This window comes from Pogona vitticeps, chromosome 6 (assembly GCF_051106095.1).
Source record: "Pogona vitticeps strain Pit_001003342236 chromosome 6, PviZW2.1, whole genome shotgun sequence".
Classification (NCBI taxonomy): domain Eukaryota; kingdom Metazoa; phylum Chordata; class Lepidosauria; order Squamata; family Agamidae; genus Pogona; species Pogona vitticeps.
Window position 1 is genome coordinate 11,166,011 of NC_135788.1, and position 24,659 is coordinate 11,190,669.

Here is a 24,659-nt window from a genome sequence, read left to right on the forward strand (position 1 = left end):
TAGGAATGACAAGCAAAAACAGTGCAAGCTGACCAACCTACTTAGTGGCCCATCGAGGTATATTTAGTCAATACTGTATCTAGCAAGTAATCTCAGAAGACTAGCCAGCCCATGGACAGAGGTGGTAATCTGTCTACAAACAGATGGATAGATGAATTAAATACTACTGTACTTCTTTTTAAAAAAGCACTCTGGTCTCCTTAGGGCTATAGTCCTTACAGATATTTAACAGCACCATAAGATTTGCCAACCAGAGCACAATTCATTTTGAAAAGACATACTGTACAAGCCAGACTGAAAACCCTGTTGTTTACGGGATTTCAAAAATAAGTAGCTGAAAGAGTTCTTAGGAAATTTCCAGTTTTTGTGGTAGCTGCACATATACAGTTAAAGAACATACCTTTTAAAAATTAAAAGGAGACAGGAATTGCAACGCCAGACAACCTTTAAACATACTCTACGACAAAGCAAGAGACATTTGTTATGGAACTACTGTCTTAACTACTGACAAGGCTCCAGAAAAAACGAAACTGAACAAGAATAGCGTCCATTTTTTTCCACAGCCAGCCAGAATTGGTGGGAAACATGCTGCAAATTACAGTTTGAATCACTGTGACTATAAGGCTGCAATTTCTAGGTGGTAAAAGCTACTCATTACCAAGAAATTATTCATAAGATGACTGATTTAAAATGTGCCACACAGTGAGCCCCGTTTCCCCACATGTAGACTGGGGTGTACAAGCTCTGGAACAAAAAAGATTTGGGACCATTTAGGCACAAATATTCCGTTTCCTTCATGTCAGGATTTGACATAAAGCAAGACAAATTCATTCAACACCTCTGAATGATTTCTCTAATGTTTATTATTCAAAAAATATCCCGCATGAGTCAAACGAGCCTTACCTTGTATATTTAATTCAAAATCAGAAAAGTTGGGAGAAGTACCCAATATCTGTTAAAATTACTTAAGACCTTCACAAACTAATTATAAACCCTCAAAATCAATGAAATCCTGTTGCTCAGCACAGTCACTTGCAATTAGAGTAGGTCCACTGAATTAATAGAACCTATGGAGGAGCTGACTCACAAAATCCCCACTGATTTGGTGGGCCTACTCTAGTTGTGACTTACTACACTAAGCAAGACGATTTCGTTCTATAAATAAAAATATTCGTATCAGGAAAATGTTAATTTTTAGAGGACCATGGAGGTAAATGTACACCAGTTCTAATGATACATCATCTTTTTTAGCTTTACCAAGCACTGAAAAAGGGACAGGACATAAACAATGTGAGCCGATATGAAACAGTATACACATGCACAGTGTAATTGTGATATAAACCCATTCACTTTTTAAAAAAAGATTGATTTTTATCCACCCTGACACTAAGTAACCTTTAGTTCTACTTGAAAATAACAAGGCCATGGGTGAATTATCCATGGCCCCTGTAACACATGATTGCACTTGTACCCTTAAACTTTCATTATTGATTGGCAGGGCAATATGAATAGGTAGCTGCTTGCCAAGGTGTGCATTTGTGCACATAAAACTTACTAATGATGGTTGCTACTTCCCAAAACTAACCACAAGCCATATTAAAAATGTCAGATTGCTACTGAATAGCACATACATTCAACATGTATTCTATTTAAAAGTTTTGTGGACTAAATTTTATACCGCTATGCTAAAATCTCCTAAGCTTATTTGCAGGAAAGAAAAAATGAACCAGGTTGCAAACTACATGTTATCATTTTAGCAATCATCCTATCAAAGAAAGTACTGTAGCTTCCTTACCAAGTGGGAAACAACTTTGTAGAAACATTGTAGGAACAAAAGTAGCAGTAGCAGTTGTGTATATCTTCCTCTGCCAATGCTCTGAATTGCAATTTAGCTTCATTTGCAAATCTCGGAGTTTAAGTTCAGAAGGCAGACAAGCTGTTTTGAGTTAACCAAAGTTCACAGGACATGTCCATAACAATCTAAAGCTAGGTTTTCTTACTGTTACACTATGTCTATCCACACTAACAAAATGCTCTCTTCACAGGTCATGCTGCCAAAATCCTTTTGACATAAAAATATACCACAGAGCGGTATGACATCATCTGGTGACAATAATATTTAATTTAAATGATTTGAAAGCTTTCTACTCTCTCTCTTTCAGATTCCCTTTTGCCACATGGGGAAACCTTTGGAAGACTTAGGATGGAAGAATTTAAGAGTCAATACCACTAAGATTGAGAAAATGCACTATTCTGGGCAATTTACAATCAGTAGAATTAAAATTCTTAGAATTAAAACAGAACATACAAAGAATAGTATAAAACTCCAAGAGGCGTAATTGCAAATTAAAAGTGGATCGCACATATATAAAAAATCAGGCAGAGTAACGAAGAAAGGCCTCGTTGAAAAGGAATGTTTTCAAGAGCATTTTAAACATTTGGAGAAGTAGTCCACGAGCAGCTACACCAGGAGTTGGTTCCAGAGTGTGGGTGCCACTGTGAAGAAGGCCCTACTTGTTTATGCCAACAATTATTTTGTCCACTGTGTGTAGTAGGATCACTAGGAACAGGGAATGTGCTGGTGGGCAATTAGCCACTTTCACGTCTAAGATGGGTGTATCATTATTTAGAAAAAGCCTACTGTTCATGTTAAGCACAGAAGAGGCAGTAGTATTTGATACAGTGGTGCCTCGCATTATGACGTTAATTCGTTCCAGCGAAATCACTATAGAACGAAAACATTGTAAAGTGAAAATAAAACGCATTAAACCCTGGTTAATGCATTCCAATTGGCTAAGAACTCACCATCCAGCGAAGATCCTCCATAGGGGTGGCCATTTTCGGGTGCCTATGCAGTGAAAAATGGCTCCTAAACACAGCGGGGAGCCATTTTGAGCACCCGGTGGCCATTTTGAAAACCTGACGATCAGCTGTTTTGATCGTCGGGAAGCGAAAATCGGTTCCCGAAACAGGGAACCGATCATCCCGCAGTGAAATTCCCCCAGTCAAAATGTCGTTTTGCGATCGCTTTTGCGATCACAAAAACCTCGTCGTAATGCAGATTCGTCATTAAACGGAGTCCCTGTCTTGCGAGCCACCACTGTATATGAAGCAATGGATCTTCCAAATTCCTAGAACACCGTAATTCAGTCAAACAAAGCCATAAGACATCGCAGGCTACCAGTGTCAAGTTTTAAACAGTTTTGTTAATAAGATAGCTGCTTTTCATTTCCGTACAAGGAGGAAGTATGGTCAACAGAAACCATTTTAAAAATCCATTCACTTTATTATTTAATATGAATGGGAAAACTATCACAAAGACCGAGAATTACGCGAGTGATGAACGTGCTGCGTGACACGGAAAATCAGGAGACACACAAAATCAGGAGGGGGTTGTAAATATAGACAATTCAGATACAAATGTCTGAAATACTAGATGCCTACTTAAAAAAGGACTATAACTCCCAGAAATTTAATTTCTTTTTAAAAAGCAACCTATTTTTTCCACTTGCATACTGGAACTCATCTGGTACTCAAACCCCCCCCCCCAAAATAAGCCAAGACAGCATTACAGCCTTAAAATTTTTTCCCAAGACCATATCACATGCATTAGCCTCACATTACTTCATCTAGAATCATATAAATGAAAGCTAATAAAAAAGACTAATATTTATAATTTAGTGATAAATTGTTTCAAGAGGGTACTCAAATCAAGTCTCCTCCAGAAGTGATTTGAATTTGTACAGCATTGTTTCACTGTGCATGTCATGTACTTAACTAACCTTTGTCAAGAGCTAAATAAAATTTTAATTGAGGCAACACCTAGGAGCTCTCAATTACAACACATACCTTGGAAGCCTAATGTTTAAGGTCAGCTTTCTGAACCAACTATTTCTGGCTATTAGTTTATTAGCCTTAATCACTGTTGGTGTCTAATATATATGTATACTGCTTGCTTCCAGTATTATGCATTATGAAGCAGAAGGTCAGCATATTTTTCTGAATACAAGTCTGACCTGCCATTTAAGGCAATTGTAATGCATGCATACTTGGTTATTCTGTGAAATAACATAATTATAAGAAGCAGGCAAGCATCAAAGTCCTCACATCAATTTCTCCATTCTGCATTTCTCCATTTTCTGACTTTGGATTCCATCTCAGTGTAACAAGTCAGTTTTGGACTTAAGTGTTTTAAATCTTTTATACAAAAGAGACTGACAAACGGCAGAGCTGTAGCAATCTAAAAATGAAAGTTTTAAGAACCAGCAAACATGCTACAGATCCATGAAACCATTAATGCAATAAAGTTTTCAACTGTTTCCCACCACAATCACCCCAGCACATTACAACACAAGCTTCAAAATACATATTTAACACAGCATGGAAGTAAAAGTAAGAAGTTCCACTTAGTTGTAGAATCTGCTTGTGAAAGCCTAAACAGCTCTTTGGATTCAAGAAGCATCCAAATCACATGATGCTGCCTATTCACGCCTGAATTCTGATTTAGACTTCACTCTAACTTATTTTGTCAGGGCAACAAAAAGAGGTGTACATATTACCAGGCCTTCTTACAGACCTTTCCCACATGTACAACTTCCCTGCAAATGGCTACAAGGATCTCTTTATCTGCGTTGTTTACAGCTGAATGGTGTCTCTGTGTATGGTATACACAACGAGGGGGAAAAATTAATGCCCTTACTGCCTTAGGGTAGTGGTCCCCAACCTTGGACCTCCAGATATTCTTGGACTACAACTCCCAGAAGCCTTCACCATCACCTCTGCTGGCCAGGATTTCTGGGAGTTGAAGCCCAAGAACATCTGGAGGCCCAAGGTTGGGGACCACTGCATTGGGGCTTATCTACACTGCTGGGCTGAAGCAGGCTAAATAGGGTCAGCAGAAGGTCTGGTATGCTATTTCATGTAATTCTCAAATCCAAATGGCATAGAGACCTGGAGCAAACCCATTTGGTCAGTGTTACATAGGTGTATCATGAGTGGTCGACCAGACCAGATGGGCGGGATATAAATCAAATAAATAAATAAATAAATAATGAGTGGTCTTTAAGACAAGTGCCACATATACATACCTAATACACAAATACACTTATTTCCCTTGTCTTAAAGGGCTGGTCAAGAAACTTCCACAGCAGCAGATTAGGCTGACCCTTTATGACAAGGTAAAGAAGTGTATTTGCGTACAGTGGTGCATCAACTTACGACCGTCCCGGCATATTACCATTTCAAGTTGTGACCAGCTCCAGCTGCAAAATTTTGCTTTGACTTGCGGCTGGAGCTTCAAGTTGCAAACAAAAGACGCAGGGGAAAAAGGCGGGGAATTCAAATTACAGGATTAACTGTTGGTTGACAAAGAGCTTCTTTGTAGATCTTTCACCCCAACGGTTAGAGTGTGTACATCGGAGGAGGCTTGGGACTGCCTGGTGCTGCTGTCTGCTCCTGAGTAAGTAAATTTACTTTGTTTTGCAGGGTGGGTTGGGGGGGGTTATGTTTTTGTGCTGTTTTTGGTGTGTCTGGTGGTTTGTTTGTTTTTCAGCCCCATGGCTTTCCAATGGGGCTTGGTCTGTTTGTTGTTGATTTTTAAAATTTATTTTCTTTTCAGCCGCATCGCGCTCCGATGGGTTTGGCTGTGTGTGTAGGGGGTTTGATTTTTTTTCAGACCCATTGCATTCCGATGGGGCTTGCTGTCTATTATTATTATTATTATTATTATTATTATTATTATTATTATTATTATTATTATTATTATTATTATTGGCTGGAAGGATTAATGGGGTTTCACTGAATTTCAATGGGAAATGGTTCTTCAACTTACGACCATTTCAAGTTACGACTGTTCTTCTGGAACGGATTAAGTTCATAAATCAAGGCACCATTGTATTAGGTTCATTACTGTGAGCCCTCAAGCATCTTTGAAAGATATTACACTTCTAATTTTTGTTTTCAGTTTCATATCAGTTTTCTCATGTAGCAATGTTTCATTTTCCAATGCCAATCTGTTGGGACTTACCTTGCACTTATCTACAGTACTTACATATAAATTAAATTTGACAGCACTGAGTTCAACTGTTCCCACACAGCTCAACCATGCTCACCCTTACTGCCTGACAGCACAATTTAAGATTATGTGCAGGGTTCCTCCCCCTGATAATTTTTGTGAACAGAGTTGTGCATGCTCAGCCTTTCAATCTATCCAAAAGGACACTCTGGTCATTGCTTTCTGCAACTTGCAGGCCTTTTGTCTCCCTCTGATGCTTTAAAACTACAACTTCATGTTGTTAGTTTCAGAGAGAATCTAATGTTTAACTGGAATCTGGCAATAATTACATGACAAACTGGAAATGTGATTGGACATTTCTAAAAGTTACACATTCCCTACAGTGTATTTAATTTCAATATGCAGTACTGTGTGTTCTGCAGTCTTTTATATATCTCTTGGCTTGGCTGGGAGAGCAAACACATATTTAATCCCATTTTCTGTGCTGAACTAACTTCTGGTAAGAGGCTACAGAGAAGCAAGACTTGAATGAAGTGCCTTATTAGCTTTTCCCTCCATTCCTATTTTCTGCCTTGTCATTAGCTTTACCTTCATTCCTATTTTCTGCCTTGTGAATGTGTTCTGTATTGTCAAGTTGGAATCAACTTACTGAGACTCTAATAAGGCTTTCAAGGTAAGTGAGATATTTAAGAAGCAGTTCTATTCCACCAGTGCGTTTCTATGGCCAAGTGGGGATTCATGGCTTGTTCTCCAGAGGCCTAGTCCATCGACCTATCCACTCCATCACACTGGGAATCCTTACATTTTCTGTTTTACATAATAATTTAGAAATTAAGACACCTATCTAATCACTCATCAGATGATATATGATAAAATAATTCCAAATTCTAAATTCCAAGTACTAACACCTCATTTAACACTTGCTAGTTTTATAAGTCAATTATAAACAAATATCTAGTGTAATATAGTGGATACAGTGATGAAGTAGGATTAAAGAAGTCTGGGTGCAAAACCCCACTCATCCATGCAAACCTATTAAGAGTGGAGTACTGGTAAAACCAATCCTTAAATAGGAATTTGCTTGCTTGTGGAAGAACAGTAAAGATGGAGCCAGCCAAGCCTCCTGTGGGAGGGAGTTCCAAAGTAGAAGCAATCTGTACCACAAATATATATGAATATACAGTGAAGCCTCACAGCAATGTATGCAGAAAGTTCAAACTCCATGCAAGTTTTATATTAGATTTTTCATAAAGAAAAACAATAATGTACTGTATTTGATCATATGAACATCTTGGTAAAGGTACTCTGAAAGCGACTAGGTTTCACTTAAGTTAAAGTGATTTTATGTCAGTTGAGAATTGTACTCATCAAAAAATTGGTACTCATCATCACTCATCAAAAGGACCCAATACCTGTTCTTTCTCTTAGGGCTTCTGAATCAATTTTGTTTAAGTACTTTGATAAAGGCCAGCAAAACTAGACCAAAATCTATCCATGCTATCCAAGCTTCAGGTTTGCATTTCAAGGTTGCTACAGTAACTTCAAACTCATCACTATAACCTGGTCCTGAACCAAAGCCTTAATCCAAGAAATGGGGGGGGGGGGGCGCAATGAACCTCTCCTGTTTTTCTCAGAAATCAGAATTTGCAAAACAGTAATTCAATACACTGACTGGGAAAAAGCTGCAAATGGGGCATGCTCATGTCTTAAACCGGAAACAGGCAATTCCTTGCGAAGATTACTAGTCTAGCTTGGTGTCTATGGGCCACATTCAGGATATTAATGATTCATACCTACAAGTCACATTAAGATAACATATACTCTATACTACTGCCAAATAAGCATGCTAACAAGGCATTAATCCATCCACATATATGTGCACAAGCTACAGCAACCATTAACTTAAAAGGAATAACCTGTTAATGAAACCACTATACTGTATAGTGTTACAAGACTGTAAACACACCAAATAATGTTACATTGATTTGAATACATTTTAAAAATGGGATATGATTTCACAACAGTGATAAGCTGCAAACGGAAGTGACCAAATTAAAGCCACTGAAGCAGGAACTGAATGAAGCAGAAAGCTTATTAGCCACTATCAAGTGACTTACTTCTTTATAGAAATTGTGACTTCAGTCATGAAAGCATGAACCAGTTCCACAAAGTGGGCCAAGAGCACAGACAGGAACAGAACATTATCAGACCATGGGAGTTTCAAAAGCCACACTCTTCACATCCAGATATATGGCACAGAAAGCACAGAGGCAAAAAGCATCACTTGTTTAACATGATAAGACGGCTCTGGCAAGCAGCCTTTTGCCGCTCGGCCCTAGAGAGCACTATTCTGTCTAAAACCATGCTTCTGCGTGGAAAGAAATGGAAATTGTCTACATTAGGTTTTCAGATTAAATGGGGACAAGACGTAGACTGCAGAGCCTTTATAGGCACAAGATCCTGCACACCCGGTCCTGAAAGCGATCCACGTCAGGGCACAGGTGAGAAGTTTTTTAGACTGAGGCCCTCACCCGATTTAACTTTATTCGGAAGTAGTGAAAAAGTGAGGGAGACACACCTTTTCGTCACACTTAAGTCCAACAGAGTAGGCAAGGCAGGGGCAGGGCGTGCGTTTATCTCATCTGGGAGACTTTGTTGTTGTTGTTGTTTTAAATGGCTAACTTGAAAGAAGGGAGGGAATCGAAGGGGCTGGAGATAAAAAGCGGCGGCCCGAAAGGAGCGAAGACGCCTCGGCGGGGAGGGGGGGGGTCCCCGGAGGCGGCTGCAAAAAAGGACCGCTAAGGACGTCACTCCGGTTCATCACTTTTGATCCGCCGCCCAGCAGTTAAAGAGGCCGTTCTCGCCTTCCCGAGTCGGTTGCCTTGGCGCTGAGGGGAGGAGGAGGAGGGGGGGAAAGAGGCGCGGACGAGGGACCCGGCACACGTGAAAGCGACGGCGGTGTAGTAGACGCGGCGTACCCGGCGCTGTGGTGGGCCCCCTTCCCCGACCCGGGGGGAGGGAGCCAGACGCAGTGCGGAGCTCCCCCACAGAAGGAGGCCGAAACCGGGATCCAAATCGCTGCAGCCCCGCCTCCCCCCTCCCCCCTCCCCCCCTCCCGTGAGCGGCCTCGGGTGAGAAAATGGCGGCGACTCGGGGCGGTGACGGGAGGAGGAGGGGGGGAGGGGAAGAGGCGAGCAAGCGAAGAGAGGCGACCGGAGGGAAGGTGGGTGGGGAGGAAGGTCCCGGATCGCACCTCACTCACCTGTCAGCCAACAGCCAGCAAGGCCCCGTCGGGCCGGGGGGGGGGAGAGAGAAGCTCGCACGGAAACCGGGCAGGGACCTTTCTTCGCCTCCCCCCCTCCCGCCGCTCCCAACTGTCGTCGTGCTCTTCGATGGCCGCTTTCGCTGCTGCCGCCGCCTCCTCCTCCTCCTCCACCACCGCCGCCGCCGAATCCCAGGGCCGGGGTGAGAAAGAGAGTAAGAGCGGGGCGGTGGGGGGGAAGAGGCAGAGACGGCAGCGGGGCCCAGGCGGGGGAGGAGTGGCGACCGGGAGGAGGAGGAGGAAGAAACGAGCAGCGGGAGAGGGAAGGGCGCGGAGAGGCGGGAGGAGGAAGAGGAGGAGGAGGAAGCGGCGGCGGCGGCGGGTCCAGGCCCCGGAACGACTCGATGCCCAAGAAGCAGCAGAAACAATTCGTTCGCATATGAGGGAAGAGAGCGAGAGCGAGCGAGCGCCAGGGAGACCCACGAGCCCCGCTTCCGGCTCCGGGCGGAAGTCCCGCCCCCAGAGGCGGAAGAGATTGGCCTACGCCTGAAGGTTCGGCCCCAACCCTCCTCACCATTCGCACGCCGCGGCTTCTTTCTATCTCCTCCTCTCTCTCGCCCGCCTTCTCTCTTAGAGGCGAAAGCAAGAGGCTACGGGTGGAGGGGGGGGAGGAGGGAAATAGGCCGGCAACCTTTCCGCGCGCCTGATTGGCCCGCGGCGGGGACCGCGCGCGCGAAACGCGGCGTGACGTCTTTCAGCGGGGCACGTGAGCGAGAGTGGGTGACGTCACTCCCTTCTGGAGATGAGCGCGAGGTAGTGGGGCGTGGTTTCGGAGAAGGCGCTTTTCTTGGGCCGGTGGGTGAGTTTTCATTCTTTCCGAAGAATCCCTTCCAGTTACAAAGGCGGCGGCTGCTTCTCGCGGAACTTTGTCTTCCTCTCGGCTTCCGTAGGAGGGAGGGGGGACATCCAAGAGGCTGAAGCGGGGCCTACCCGAAGCATTTGTACGCTTTTCTTTTCAAGTTCTCCTTATGAATTAGAAAAGTCACTACATTTAAATGCTAGAAGGATCAGACCATTAAATTGATAATTAGTGGGGTTTGGTGGTCTGTGAATGAGCCTGACGTTGCAGTCAGCTGGTAAAGCTGATCCAGGACTGTGGTAATTTCATCTTTGTCACCCTAGGGCACAATTTGTAGGCATTTCCTGAGGTTTTCGGCTGCAATTTTATAAATGCTTACTTGGGAGTGAGACCCTCCAGATTCATTGGCGCTGCCTGCAAACTTGACATGTCTAGGATTGCACTTTAAAAAAAAAAATTCAGTTGAAGATGCTGACATTTATCTGCTGTCCCACTTGATCTTTCACAGAGAAATAAATTGCTCCCTACACCGATTATCAAGACTAGAGATAAAATCCAGTGTTCTGAAATTAATGTAAGCACCTATGCTGAAAGCTTTAAAACTTTGTGATAATGATAATGATACAGGGTACTGTTGTATGTGCACTTAAATTGGGGACTGCTGTCACTTGAGAGCGAAAGTATGTGAATAAAAAGATCAGGCCTCAAAATTAGCATTATAAGAATGTCAAAAATGATAAAAGAAGATGTAACAGGACTAATAGGAGGAAATTTACAGATTTTTTTTCCTGTCTGTTCCGTGTAAACAAGGGACCGCCCAGACTAAGCAACCTGAGGGCTTCTGAGTAAATATGTATAAATTATCAGCATTTCTGCAGTGGCGCTGGATTGGAGCAAATACTGTACTCTGAAGGTCTCTCCCAATTCTATGGTTTTTAGGTTCTTGCCACATAGCGGAGAAAGTGAGATTTGTTAGAACCAACTCCTGGAATGTATATACTGTACAGTAGTTTGATCCAGTGCATGATTACTTTTAAGTCCAATTTTGCTGAAATGGACCAGCTCTTTTTAGTGTCTTTTATCACATTTGAGTCTTTGCTATAATGCCTGTGGATATTAATGCTTTTAAAGAACTAGATTCTTCCATTTGGATTTTGATAAACATGAAAAGAAAAAAGTATAAGTTTGTTTTTAATTCTTTAATAGGGAGTGGTTATGGATTGTTTTGGAGTTATAATGGGAGTTACAACAACTGATTCATATACATAATATATGACTAAGTGCTGTAGCAGCTGTGAAATTAATTTTAGTGTCTGAAAGCATGAGCAAAGGTGTATAATACATTTTTCTTAAAACACTTAAACAATAAGATTCAATTGCTCTTGAAAACCTGTAACCAATTAATACTTATTAAACTCTGGTGTGTTCTGTTGAGTTTAAATGATATTAAAATGTTTTAAATTAAGAATATATTAAAATGCTTTAAATAAATAGTATCTGGATGTTTCTTTAGATAACAAAAAACAACACACAAGCTAAAAATACATGTAAACATCCATCCAATTAATTGTTAGACATGGTACATTTTACTCTAAATCAAGAGAATAATTTACCTGCCTTAAGACCATTTGAATCAGTTGTCTACTCTTAAAATGTAAGATTGTTGTTTTTTCTTTCTAAAAATCTAGCAGGTGTAGTTTCATAATTATATATATTATTTGTCTGAATCCTTTCCTCTCAATACCCATAAAGCAAAGATATTCAAATTTTTACATAAAAAAACCACAGCCTTAACATATTAAGAAAAGCAGTGTGGAAAAATATGAATCCACAAACTATTTTACTAAGTCTTCACATACTTTTCAATGAGATAAAAGAAAAGTGAGCTAGGGTTGGAGTAAAAGTTTCTCTGGCTGCTCACTTGGAAGAAGTTGTTACTACAAAAGTCTGTCTGAGTTTCCATTATTAAGTGTGGCCTGGTTGTATCTGACTTCAGTTCTATTATTCTTGGGACTCCTTTGCACACAAATGTTGAGATAACAGTGCCTGTGACTTTGATAAGGAAAGCAACCCTTTATCTTTTTTGTTTTGTCACCAAAGTAACTTGATTAGAGGAAATAAGAAATGGTCAGTATTCAAATCTATAGTGCAAAAAATATGTCCCAGTTTTGGGTGAAAGGTGTTATATTAATTATGAATGAATGAATGAAAAGCCACTTAAACCCGAGTTGTAGTTCATGATAACAAAGCCAAATTATCATTCTACTCAGAATTTACTTTTAGGTAAGTGTAAAAAGAGAATAAACTGTGTGTAATTTATTACCACATTTGATTTAGGTATCCGGCTGCAGAGCCAGGGGTTGGAAGTTTGATTCCCCATTGTGCGTCTTGTGGATAAAGCCAGCCTGTGTGGCTTTGTGTAAGCTGCACAGTTCCAGGGTGCCTCCAGAAGGAGGAATGATAAATCATCTCTGTATGTTATCTACCTGAAAAACTCAGAGAAGGATCACCATAAGTCAGAACTGACTTTATGGCTGTGATCGGGTTCTTGTTCAAGGTTAAGCAGTTCCTCTTCTTGAATTAGATTTACCACAGGAGACACATTAACATTAACCAAAGGCTTCATCTCTTTCAATGGGGAGGGATGTACAACAACTTCAGTGGGTCCAAAGGGACCAGCAACCATGGACATTTCAGGCCACATTCCTGGTAGGCCTGTCATAACGAAAGGGTCCTTCAACCGGGGGAGGGGGACATTCATAATCTCTTGGGGTTGGTAGATCTCCTCGATGGTTGACTCCTCACCGCACAGATAGTCCCACAACAAGGGTGTCAAGCCCAGTCTCCCTCGGGATGTGTCATGAGCCATCGGGATAAGATCTGGATGCACCACCTTCTTCCAGGGATCCTTCCCTCTTGGATAAACATAAACAGTCCATTCCAATGGCTCCATTTCACCCAACTGAATTTTAATGCACACACTTCCTCGTCCTCGCAAGATACCTTTTCCTTTCTCGCTTTTTGCCTCTCCCTTACGTGGAAATGAGAACACACAGGGCCCTTCCTCTCCTTTAGACAACAACTCTTCCTCTTTCCTTCTGTCTGTCTCTGGACTCTCCCACTCCTCTGAGCCCCTGCTCTTCTTCCTTTTCTCTCTGTCCCCCACGTCGCTAACCCTCCTCTCCTCCTCTGTCATTAAGAAGCCCTCAACTATTGGCTGTTCTTTTCCTGCCGTTTTCTTCCCTTCTTCCTCTGCTTTCTGACCTTCCCCTAGAACCAGGTTCTGACCCATAGCGGGTAGAGTAGTCAAGATGGTGTAGCCTCCTTCTGCCCTAGATGATTGAGGGGATGGCTCGCTTCTAGGTTTAACGGTACTGACTGGTTCCTCTTCACAATGGCATATGATTATTATTTAGATATAGCAGTTGTCCTATATATACAAAGCTCTTTATATTCCACAGCCCATGTCTTTGTACCTCTTGCAATAGTTACTATATTATCTCTATATTATAGATGGGAAAGCTAGGAAGAAGCGTAGACCCCTTGAGATTTTGACTGGATGCTTGGAGCTTGCAGTTTACGCTCTGAACAACCGATTCATCATATTCATTCTTATGCTCTTCTGTAGATGTTTCTCATCAATTTTTCCTTCCTTTCTCAGCTGCTATTAGAAGCAGTTCACTCACCATCCCCAATTTAATCAAAGCAATACAATTTTTTCTGTTTTAGCTTTGTGCCAAATAGCCTTCACTGAATCACGTTGTATTTCTTCCACAGAAACTATATAATGGAAAGAAAATAGGTTTGAATATGAGTGTGTACTGTGATCCTTTATGACCACATTTATGATACCTACAGCAAACCTAATATGTAAAAACAAAAGAAAACATGAAGTTTTATGCATAGATTTTCATGGTTGTGTAGTATGAAACACACAGGAGCTGAAATTCAGGAGGTGATCACAACTGGAATAGGATCATTGAATCAGTGGAATGTACAGAGGAGTTGACTCACCAAACCTCCACTGATTCAGCAGGCCTACTCTCGTTGTAAGAGAGGCTTGTCATCCCGCCTCCTGCCAGGAGTGGCTAATCCATTGCGGACAATGGCGCGATAAGAAGGCTCCGCCGAGCTCGCGTCCGTGGCGAAATGATGAGTTATTTCCTCCTGTGTGTGGGGGGAGGGGATATTCATATACGAATACCCCCATCTCTACTTTTAAGTCAGCCCCAGACAGAAACTTCTGGACAGAACTGTCCAGACATCTGATGAGGACTGAAAGACCCAATCCCCCACCTATTTCCTGGCCTTCATCCTGAGCTATGGAGTCTCTAGCAAAACCAAGTGGCCATTCTTTGCTGGCAGCCAATTTGCAATATTATTTTGAGAACATCCTGTATCCCCGCCTACTGGGCGGTTTCAGTTGCTCTAAGCTGGCAAACAATGTTCGTGGGTAAGATTCATTCATTCATTCATTCATTCATTCATTCATTCATTCATTCATTCATTCATTCATTCATTCATTCATTCATTGTCATTGTAAGTATGTACACAAGATTGGTCTCCTGAATCAACAGTTGATACAAATATGCATCTCTCTCTGTGTTTTCTGTATAGTCAGGTCAGAACCAACTTACAGCAACCCTATTAGGGCTCTCAAGGTGAGTGAGATATTTAAGGAGTGGTTGTTCCAGTTCTACTCCCCCAGTGAGTTTCCATGGCCAAGTGGGGATTCAAATCCTGTTCTCCAGAATCCTAGTCCATCACTCTTCTCCGCTACACCACACTGGGAGGGTAAGAGATGGAAAATTGATCGGAAAGTGTTAACATGTTGTTTGTTAACCTAAAAAAAACATACAATTTGATTACACTGAAAGATGGATGCATTAACAATGAAGCTAATTTTAAATTTAATTTACATTTTTTAATTGAATGGACATCACCATCCTAGCTTACTTCTACAGAAATTTTAATGCAAATATAAATAATTTGCTTTTGTCAAGCAATACATTTTACTATGCTGCCTCTTTTTATTTGCAAATTTCTAACAGAATCTATTGTTAACTGATTTTAATTCATTACTTCTTATCATTGATTTGGTCAGCTGTTGGTGTCCCTATTGCTCATCTGGGCACCCGTGAATTGGCTGGACATGTCTTTTGATACAGGTGCCACTCCATTGGGATAATTCATTGCAAGAACCCCCCTATCTTCTTGCTCTGTGCAAACAATCCTGTATCAGAGTTTATGCTTGTTGGCAGTGTGTAGTAGTGAATAGTGTAAATGGACTAGGATGCAGCAGACATGTCCATGGAAACTCACCTTTTCTTGAAAACCCTATTAGGATTGCTATAGGTCAGATCCAACTTGACAGCAGATAACACATGCGAGGTAGAGGGAAACTCCTTGTCCTAGATCACATCTCCTGGATTTTGCTGTTACAGTTTTATGTTTCCATACCATCTGTATTTTAACTGGTTGAGCCCTTCATCAGGAAACATAATCTTTCTTCCAACTTTCTTAGGTAAGCTGAATTTAGAGACAGTGTTTTCTTTTGAAGTTTACCAAACAGATTTGTAAACAGAGAGAAACCTATATATGTTTAGTCAACCTGAACATGACAGATTTTCAGTAGTGAACAAAACAGGGTGTTCTCTTCAAGGTGAACTCATTTAGATAGTTTGTTATACAAAAACAATGGGGGGAAAAGATCACATTTAGGAGGGGGGGAAATCACCATCAGGAGTAGAAAGGTCACATTCATTGTCCTGTGAGTCTCCCGTATGTACACTAGAAGAGATTATACATGCTTTTCTGTGTTCTGCAGGGTGATTACACAAAATGCTACCCATTCATAACTTTGTGCACTTTTTAAAATCCATGAATAATTATGTAAATCTATCTCCTGCTTTTCTCTGATTAACTCTAAGTAAACTACAGTACAGGCTCTTCTGCTCTACACTTTATCCTCTCAAAAACCTTGTGAGGTAGGATAGGCTGAAGAAGAGGGTTCAGCCTGAAATTGACCAGTGAGTGGAACAGCTCAGTGAGGACTGGAACCTTGATGTCCCAAGTCCAAGTTCACTGTGCTAATCCCTACATCACACTTTGCAACATGCCAAGAGAAGGGGAAGGAAGAGGTCAAGACATGAATGTCCAAACTGGGCCAACATGTTTCTGGGCAGAACTGGAACTTAATTTTTTTGGGGGGGGGGGCAAAATGTCTCTTTCTCAAAAAGAAGAAGGAGAAAGAAAATAACCATATGGTTCCAGAGTAATTTTTTTTCTCCCTCATGAACCTTAATGGCTTAACTTGTCAAGAGAATCTGGGGGACTAAAAAAACTGTTTAATGCCCTTTAATCAAATTCTGACCCTTTTCTGGTCATTCCAGTTTGCCTGAAGTGGCAGAAGCTGCATTAATTGGATTTTTATTGGAAAGCCAGTACCAGTATGCCGGCCGTCTCTTCCCCCCCCCCCCCCCCCCGCTCTCGCCTTTCTTCATTCAACCTCTTGCAAACAAAGAAAAAGAAGGGCTTGTTCTGCTTCATTGGAGCAAAAGAACAGCACAATAGAGGACTTTTCAGCAGCGTAAATAGTGGCCGTCCTGTGATTAAAAAAGAAAAAAGAATATCCATGTTGTGAGAGCCACATAGTTTTCATCATTTGATTGCATGATGAAATTGTGGAACTTGTACAGTGATGATAGGCAGGAAGGACGGAATAACTGAACAAATGAAAGGAACTTTGACCGCCCTAAACATGTAAGATATTTGTTTCCTTATGACAAATAGGGTCCAATGTTGAGCAATGCCTTTTCTTGGATCACTAAGAAATTACAAATTAGACAAGCTTCAGAATTCTGCAGAATGCTTCATCAGACAAATGATGACAACATTTGGGGTTCAGGCAAATATGTGAAAATATTAGGTGAGATGTCATATCCTTGACTGAGGAAGCCAGATTGTCAAAAGGCTGCTCCTTCAGCCAAGGACGCCTGTCTCAATTTTTGGCCCTTTTACCTTCACCCCAGTTTTTACCATCCTTTGCATGATGAAGATAAAGGCATTTCTACTTTTTTTCTCAGGAATTCTCATGAGAATACTGAAAATGCAAAAGATAGCATCTTATAAAATGGAAGGAGTCAATGTAAATAGCTGGCTCTGCCTAGCATGTCTGTAGTATTCTGGCTTAGAGTCCAGGAGGCAAGCTACACCAAGATGGAGATTCAGGTGAAATACATCAGATATATGTCAAATATATCACACTGAGTTCATTAGTTCCTATAAATTATCTGGGACCTAATTGGATAGCTCACTCAGTTGGAGCATCTGGCTGTGGAGCTTGGGGTTGGGAGTTCAATTCCTCACTGTGCCTTGTAGGAGAACAGTCGAAGTGCCTCTCGAAGAAGGGCGCGGTAAATTACTTCTGAATCCTGTGGCAAGGACCGTCATAATTCTTATTAGGTTAACCAGTGTCCAGTCAAATGCACTGGGTTTAACTCACAGCCAGTAATAGGTCAATGGACACCACTGTGCTACTAATTTGACCAAGGTTCGCATGACTCATCAAAACCACGGATAGGTAGCTCCCAGTGTGGTCTGCTAACTGAGGGTGCAATTAGGTGGCAATGTATCTCACATTTTGGACGGCTTTCGGTATGGTCAGTCTCCATCTCGGTTGTGACGACTACATTATATGATCCAGCCTGGCCCTTTTCCATGGTTACCTGCATCTTTTTGGATCACTGATAGGGGTTATTAATTTTTTTTAAAGAACACATTGCTCCGTTTGAGTTTGATTTCCAGCCTATGGGATTGCCAGTCTCAAACCAAAGCAGCATTAGTGGGTGTTGCATGTCATTTGGGTGGGAAGCCAGTTCAACGCTATGCCACTTACCAATAATTAAAAAAAAAAAACACCCTGCACTCCCCTATAGATGGGGAGACCGAACAGAAGACATGGCGTATGGTGGTAGAGGAACGAGCTAAACAGGGTCACTTTGAGGTAGTGTCTTGTTCTGTAACCAATCAGTGCTTGGGTGTGGGTGTGAGGATCACTCTAAATGGCATATCACATCTAGAAGCAACCCTATTTAGCCCCGTCTAGTCGGGGATAACTTGAGTGCCTAGTTTCCCCTGAGATGGAAAAGCATGTTGTCTCAGGAAAAGGGCTGCAGTCAACGGGGGCATTCAACAGCCTGATTTGATTTTCCATGGCTCTGCCCCTGCTATACGCTGAGTGTAATTTTGAAGCGTTCATGCTGTCTCATGTCCCTGTGTGGGAGAGGAGTAGCAGAAACTGTAGGAGTGTCATCCTGAGATCCTAACATTGATATGAGGTTTAAAAGGAAAACTATGAAGGCAACACTCAGCAGGTAACATGTTTTCCGGAAGGAAATTCTTACAGCACTATTTCCAGTAAATGTGACTTTGTTTCTGACTCAGTAATTAACCTTTCTCAAATGAGGGAAAAAAATGTTATTATACCAGTTTTGCAATTCTTTCTTGACGGTGGCCTGGAACTCCAAACACATGTCTGAATCTGATTTGAATCAGATTTCTTTTGGATCCATATTTGGATCCAAATGTTATCAGCTTCCATTCAGGATTTTATGAAAAACATATGTATAAAATGATATCTCACTGCAGAACCTGTTCTAAAGAGAAGCACCCTTTAAAAATGATAGTTCTTCAACTATTTTGCATTCAAGGTTTCACACGGCAAAAGTATGAAAGGATTACAAAGAAGGCATTAAAATATCTGCGATGTAGATGATGAATATTGACATGTGATGTAGGTGTTTGATACTATAGTCATTCTGAAAGCAGAATCTTTGAAGAACAGCTACTGCCTGTGGTTCACGTTTCTTGGTGTCTGCTTTGTGTTTCAAAATCCAATGGCTGAAACATCACAGACGTATGTGGTACCTTCTGCTTAAACTCCAGATCTCTCTTTTGCCATCAGCCACCTCTGTTAGATGCCATTAACCCTCCTTGACTCGGTCTAAATATTTAATGAGTTTTCATAGATAATTTAAAGTGCAAGTAATTTAGACAGGCAGCTTCTTAACCACATTTGGGATTATGATATCACACGCTATATGAAAGAGCTCTTTCTTAGTTAATGGATAAGTCATTGAAAAGCCCTGATCTTTGCTCTATTTACAGTCTGACAATATATACATGGAACTGGGCTACATTAATCTCTTATGGTCAGAATAATGAACCACACCATCTGGAAGAAGAATGAATGGGACTTCAAATAAGACTTAGATGTGCCCTGGCTGGAATGGGCATTATCTAGCAATGATCAGCAGGTTTCAGGCGCCAAATTGCAGGTGAGCAGAGGTGAATGTGTTCTGCAGGAGCTCTTCAAGAAAACAAGGCATTTCAACAGTTTGATTGAGGGCCTAATTCTGTATTGCAGGTTACCAAGCATTCTAGCTGAAATTACATGTGGTGCTTCAGAGGCATGATTCTGGCAGGCTTCCATATTTTATGCACATCCCCAGATGGGACTGAATAGTTTGATCTTGGGAGAAGGACGAGAAGATGCTTTTGAGAAGATTGTGTAGCACTCATCCATCATGATTATTAGATGTTATCTGTACCCACTGAGTCTGGAGCCACACATTTTCAGTAACCCGGGTGAAAATTTTTTACTGCGGGTTAACTGCAAACAGGCACAAGACTGGTTCTAATTCACACCAAAGTTGTAGTGCTTTTTTCTTCATTTTTAAAAAAGCAAAGCAAAAAAGTGTGCTGCTTATATACTGCCCCATAGTGCTCAAAGCACTCTCAGAGTGGTTTACAATTTCATTATGTATTGCGCCCCCCCCCCCCCCAGTAAGCTAGGTACTGAATTTACCAGCCTTGGAAGGATGGAAGAATGAGTGAACTTCAGGCTGTCTGTCAAAGATTGCATCTGGATCGTGAGCGGAGTTTTGGCCACAGTACGGCCACAGTTTAACCACAGTGCCACAAGGCTTCTGAATGGCGTTCATGCACATATGTGGATGTGCAATTGAATTACCGTTTTTTAAAAAAGGAATTGTGCATCTGCACATGTGAGCAGAGGTACAAAGGAGAAACAAAATAAGATATTAAAATTTGAAGTCAAGGGAGAGTAAGGGCTGTGAACAGGGGAGGTGGGAAAGAGGTAGATGGAGAAGAATGCACAGCATTGAATCTTGAACTCCCTGAGGACTCTGCAGGGTGTCTCGTAAACAGCAAGGCGTTCCTTCTGTTTTAATTAGCTACCTTTATTAAGTTAAATGTTGAAAATATTCCTTAAAGCAGACATGAGGAAGGGGGTGACAAACGGAGGAGGCAAGGAAGGACTGTCAGGAAAAAAGGGGTGCCATGTACTGCCTAAAACTGCAGAGCATCTGTAAATTCCTGGGCAAGAAAAACAGATTGGACACCAATTTAAACTGCAGTTAGTTAGTTAGGCATCCTTCAGTCTCGAGAGACTATGGTAACGTGCTCTGTATGGAGGACTTGGAACAGCATCTAGTGTGACTAAGAAGGCCAATTCGAGAGTGGCAATCCCTTTTCGTGTTGTTTCAACGCTGTATGCAAACCTGGAGGGTCCTCTACAGAGCACAAAGCCTGGGTAAAATAATATGGAGGATAGGCTGTTACCCAAGCAGTAAATCCCCCCTCTCCACGTCGCTGAAATAGTCCAATGGAAAGGCAAGAGCCAATACAATTGGTTCCAGCTTCCTTTTGCAATAGGGCACCCTCAGCAGTGGTAGTTGTGGCTTGAGAGCAAGTTAACGGTTTCAACTCTTCAGTGGGTTATTATTCCATCTTTAATGTAGACTCTTGTTTCAATAATGCAGTGGCATATGTAAGGTCATCCTCAGTCTGTCATGAGAATACGTTAATTGATTGACATGGCAACCTTGTCCTCTTGAAGTCTGCTTGTGTGCCAAAAATGTCCAGGTTTACATTATTGTGGTTGATCCACTTATGAAAGTACAAGTTATTTTTAAAAGCATGTGAATGTGATAACATGCTCATGATTGTTTCTCATGGGTCAATAGAAGTTTCACTTGAGCATCAGATATCACCAACAGCGATTAGGAGCTAAGCACGAAGCCTTTGTATATGTGTGGAGTGGGGGCATTTAAAATTATTTAATTCATGATCCCAAAGCACAGTTATTCGAAGGTAAGTTTCATAGAAATCAGTAACTTTTACCAGAACAGGGTGTTTTGAGGTATTCCACAAAAGGCTGCCTGTTAGAATCCACTAGATAAAGGAAAGGAAAAAAGGCAAGTTAACTGAGAGGGTCCCCCCCAAAAAAAACGCACTTTGATTTTTATTTTGTTATTTGAATATAAAACAAGATTGCTGTCAAGAAGACATCATTTCTGTGGAGAATCAGCATAAACCGGTAAAGTGACTAATTATCGATTCTAGGTGAGCAAAGCTTGACCACTCCAACATCTGCCTGGAGGCAGCCATGGCAAAGCGGTAGACTTACGTCTGAACATGTTTAACCATTGTGCGCTCAGGAGGAAAAAATGCATTGTGTTCTGTGGTGTTTTCTGATCCCATGGGAATTCCAGTGTAATGAGGCTTAGCGGTAACACTGAAGTTACAGCTGGGATTAAATGTACTTATTTTTTTATTTCCTTACTAAAAATTTCAATCCACCCTTCCCTGGGGTCCACATACTGACAATCTGCATGTGTCACTTCTGCTTCTTGTCATCATGGATCCACCAAAATAGCAGGAAATAGTGAACCCCTTCTCAGTAGTTTCTACCGACAAGACCCTGAAAAGAGTCTCCATAAGTCAGAATTGACTTGATGACTTATGATGGTTGTCATACATTCCATTGCGCAGTGGGATAACTCAGTGGTTTAGTTCTCTGGCTGCAGAGCCAGCGACTGGGAGTTTGATTCCCCTCTGTGCCTCTTGGGAGAAGAGGCAGCCTGCGTAGCCAAGGGCAAGCTGCACAGTCCGAGAGCACCTCCAGAAGAAGGGGAATGGTGAACCACTTCTATGTATTCTCGACCCAGAAAATCCTGGGAAAGGTCACCATAAATTGGAATCGACTTATTATTTATTATTATACATTACATAGTCTCCAGGGCAAAAAAAGTATCTCAGTGGCAAAAGGCAATTTGGAGCCCTCTTTTGGCCCAACTGTGAGTGTGTCTCTGTGTAAAAATAAAACTGCACATAGCAAGTGGCTGAAAATCAGGGACATCGCTCGTAGAACTCTTCGGGTGCCAGTGTTGTAGAGTATCTGCCTCGTAGATCTAGTTCTGTGTGAATTCTGGAAATAAAAAGAAAGAAGGACTCTGAGGGGCTAAAATAACCTGTTCTGCTGAATGCGGATTAATAAAATTACTTGACTTCTCAGCTGGGGATAGCATGGAATGTCATGATGATCGTCTACATGCAGAATCCTGATTCCATTGCCTGCTGGAATATGATACATCACATGTAACTGCCTTTGGGCTCATTCGTATTACAGTGGTGCCCCGCTAGATGATTACCTTGCAAAACGGCTAATTTGCTAGACAATGAGTTTTTGCGATTGCTATAGCGCTTCGCAAAATGGTGTTTCCTATGGGTGATTTTCACTAGACGATGTTTCGGACCGTGCTTCGCAAGATTTTTTTTTTTTCGGGACCGATTTTCGCAAGAGGACGATTTTGACAGCTGAGTCCGCAACTCACAAAACGGGTGTTTTCGGGACTGTTTTTTGCAAGACAGAGATTTTTACAGCTGATCTGCACTTCGCAAAATGTTTTCTCTATGGGCAATTTTCGCAAAACGGCGACGATTTTCCCCACTGGAACGCATTAAACAGATTTCAATGCATTCCAATGGGGAACTGCATTTCGCAAGACGATGTTTTCGCTAAACAGCTATTTTCGCTGAACGAATTAACATTGTCTTGTGGGGCACCACTGTATATTCTTATAAGCTCCCACAGAAGGGATGGAGGAGGTTGCCAGCAAGCTAGCCAGCCATTCTTGGCCAGTGCCCGTGGTCCAGCCTCTTCCTTAGTTTCTGCTTTTCCTGCATCTTCTGTGAATCTCTTCGTTCAACTTCAGTTCCCAGTCTCGTTGTCCTTGACCCATGACCATGCTCTCTGGAACTGATGGCATCTCTTGGTAGGAATCTGAGGGTACACGTCTCAGAGTCATTGCCTTGGATGTTAATGCCTTTTAGAAAGTTACATTCTGTGCTTTGCTAGACTTTTTCCTGTATCTTATAGAGTGCACAGAGCTGACCTTTCCTCCTGCCTTAGGCTGAAATTCACCTTAGATCCAATGCTGTCTTTTTCTGAAACATGACTTGTCCTACCTTTATGACTAATTTTGCCTTGCAGTGAGTGCCCTTTCAAAGTGTAGCAAAGTCCCATTTCCTTCTTGCTGGTATCTTTGAAAACAAGCTGTCTGTTTTCTCAATCCGGCGAGTTGGAGCTGGAGACAAATATTGATAGAGAGCAACAGTGTTTAATTTATTTCTTTGTCAGAGATCGATTTTTCTTCCTTGGCCTCAACCAATATTGGCTGCCTTCCTGGAAAATGTCTCTCGATTTGTTGCCTTTAAGGTGTTGCCCCCTCTGACCAAGTGAGCTTAAAATATAAAATTCTTCTGACGCATAGTGAGATTGTTTGAAATGTATGCTGAGCTTATATTCTCTCTGGAACAGGGAAAATCAAGATTAGCTGAGACCCATAAGGGTGTGGAATAAACTGCCAATTAAGAGAGGAGATAAAATTCACGGCAGGGTGGATTTGATTTAAACGTGACTTAAATAAATTTTATTTTTTTTAAAAAATAATTGATTTTTATTCACCCTGATTCATGGCTTGAAAGCTGGAGAACATATATAACCTACTAGTATCTCTTAACAATTGATATATCTTATCAGGGACAAAGGTTGAAAAAGTAGCTTTTTGGCCATGTTGGCAGAGGGATTTTTGAAAACTAATCAAACAACAACAACAACAACACCCCTTTTAAAAGCTTGATTACAAAGAGCAACATGCGTTCCTTCCTGCTTTGACACCACAGTCGCCTGCCAGCATGAGAAAGAGGCTCATAAAAGATAGAAGAATGAGGTTCAAACAATACATTACAGAGAGAACATCATGAAAGAGGGGCTTCCTTAACTGCTAAAATTATCTAATAGTCACAGCAGGAGCGTTCCATACCTCCCATAATTTGCTAATTAGCTGGCTTTGTTTCATAAAAACAGGCTTTGTTTGCAAGTATGATTAATTGGATGTGAAAGTTTGCCAGAATCACATTTCTGGAACACTAACATTATTTCAGCTAGTAATGTAATGTATAGGGTTAGCCCTAAGATGCACAGTCAGCTTGTCTTCATTATGCAGACAGCATGGGATGGCGCATTATCTGATAATGGTTATTTTCATCACTTTAGCGTGGCTGCGGCTGCTCTCTCCCATTTCTTTACTCTTCCTCGCTCCTTCAATTGATCGGCATTGATGGCTCCAATCTAGGTTGTTAGCTCACACTTCTGAATT

General features: G+C 41.6%; 1 protein-coding gene and 1 long non-coding RNA gene across 3 annotated transcripts in view; one reads left to right on the forward strand and one right to left on the reverse strand.

Moving 5' to 3' along the window:
• Positions 1–9,914, reverse strand: part of LARP4B (La ribonucleoprotein 4B) — a 64,238-nt gene extending 54,324 nt beyond the window's left edge. Inside the window, exon 1 of one of the 2 annotated variants that reach the window (XM_020779690.3) lies at positions 9,850–9,914. The gene's annotated coding sequence lies outside the window, so the exon portion shown is untranslated. Of the gene's footprint in view, positions 1–9,275; positions 9,414–9,849 lie in introns of those variants that run through there. The other variant, XM_073002912.2, reaches the window with a different exon arrangement.
• Positions 9,915–10,066: 152 nt separating this feature from the next.
• LOC144583794 (uncharacterized) lies at positions 10,067–19,748 on the forward strand. The gene is made up of 3 exons (XR_013537739.1): positions 10,067–10,130; positions 19,303–19,472; positions 19,562–19,748. It is a non-coding gene; the product is annotated as an uncharacterized LOC144583794 (long non-coding RNA).
• The last annotated feature ends 4,911 nt before the right edge of the window (positions 19,749–24,659 follow it).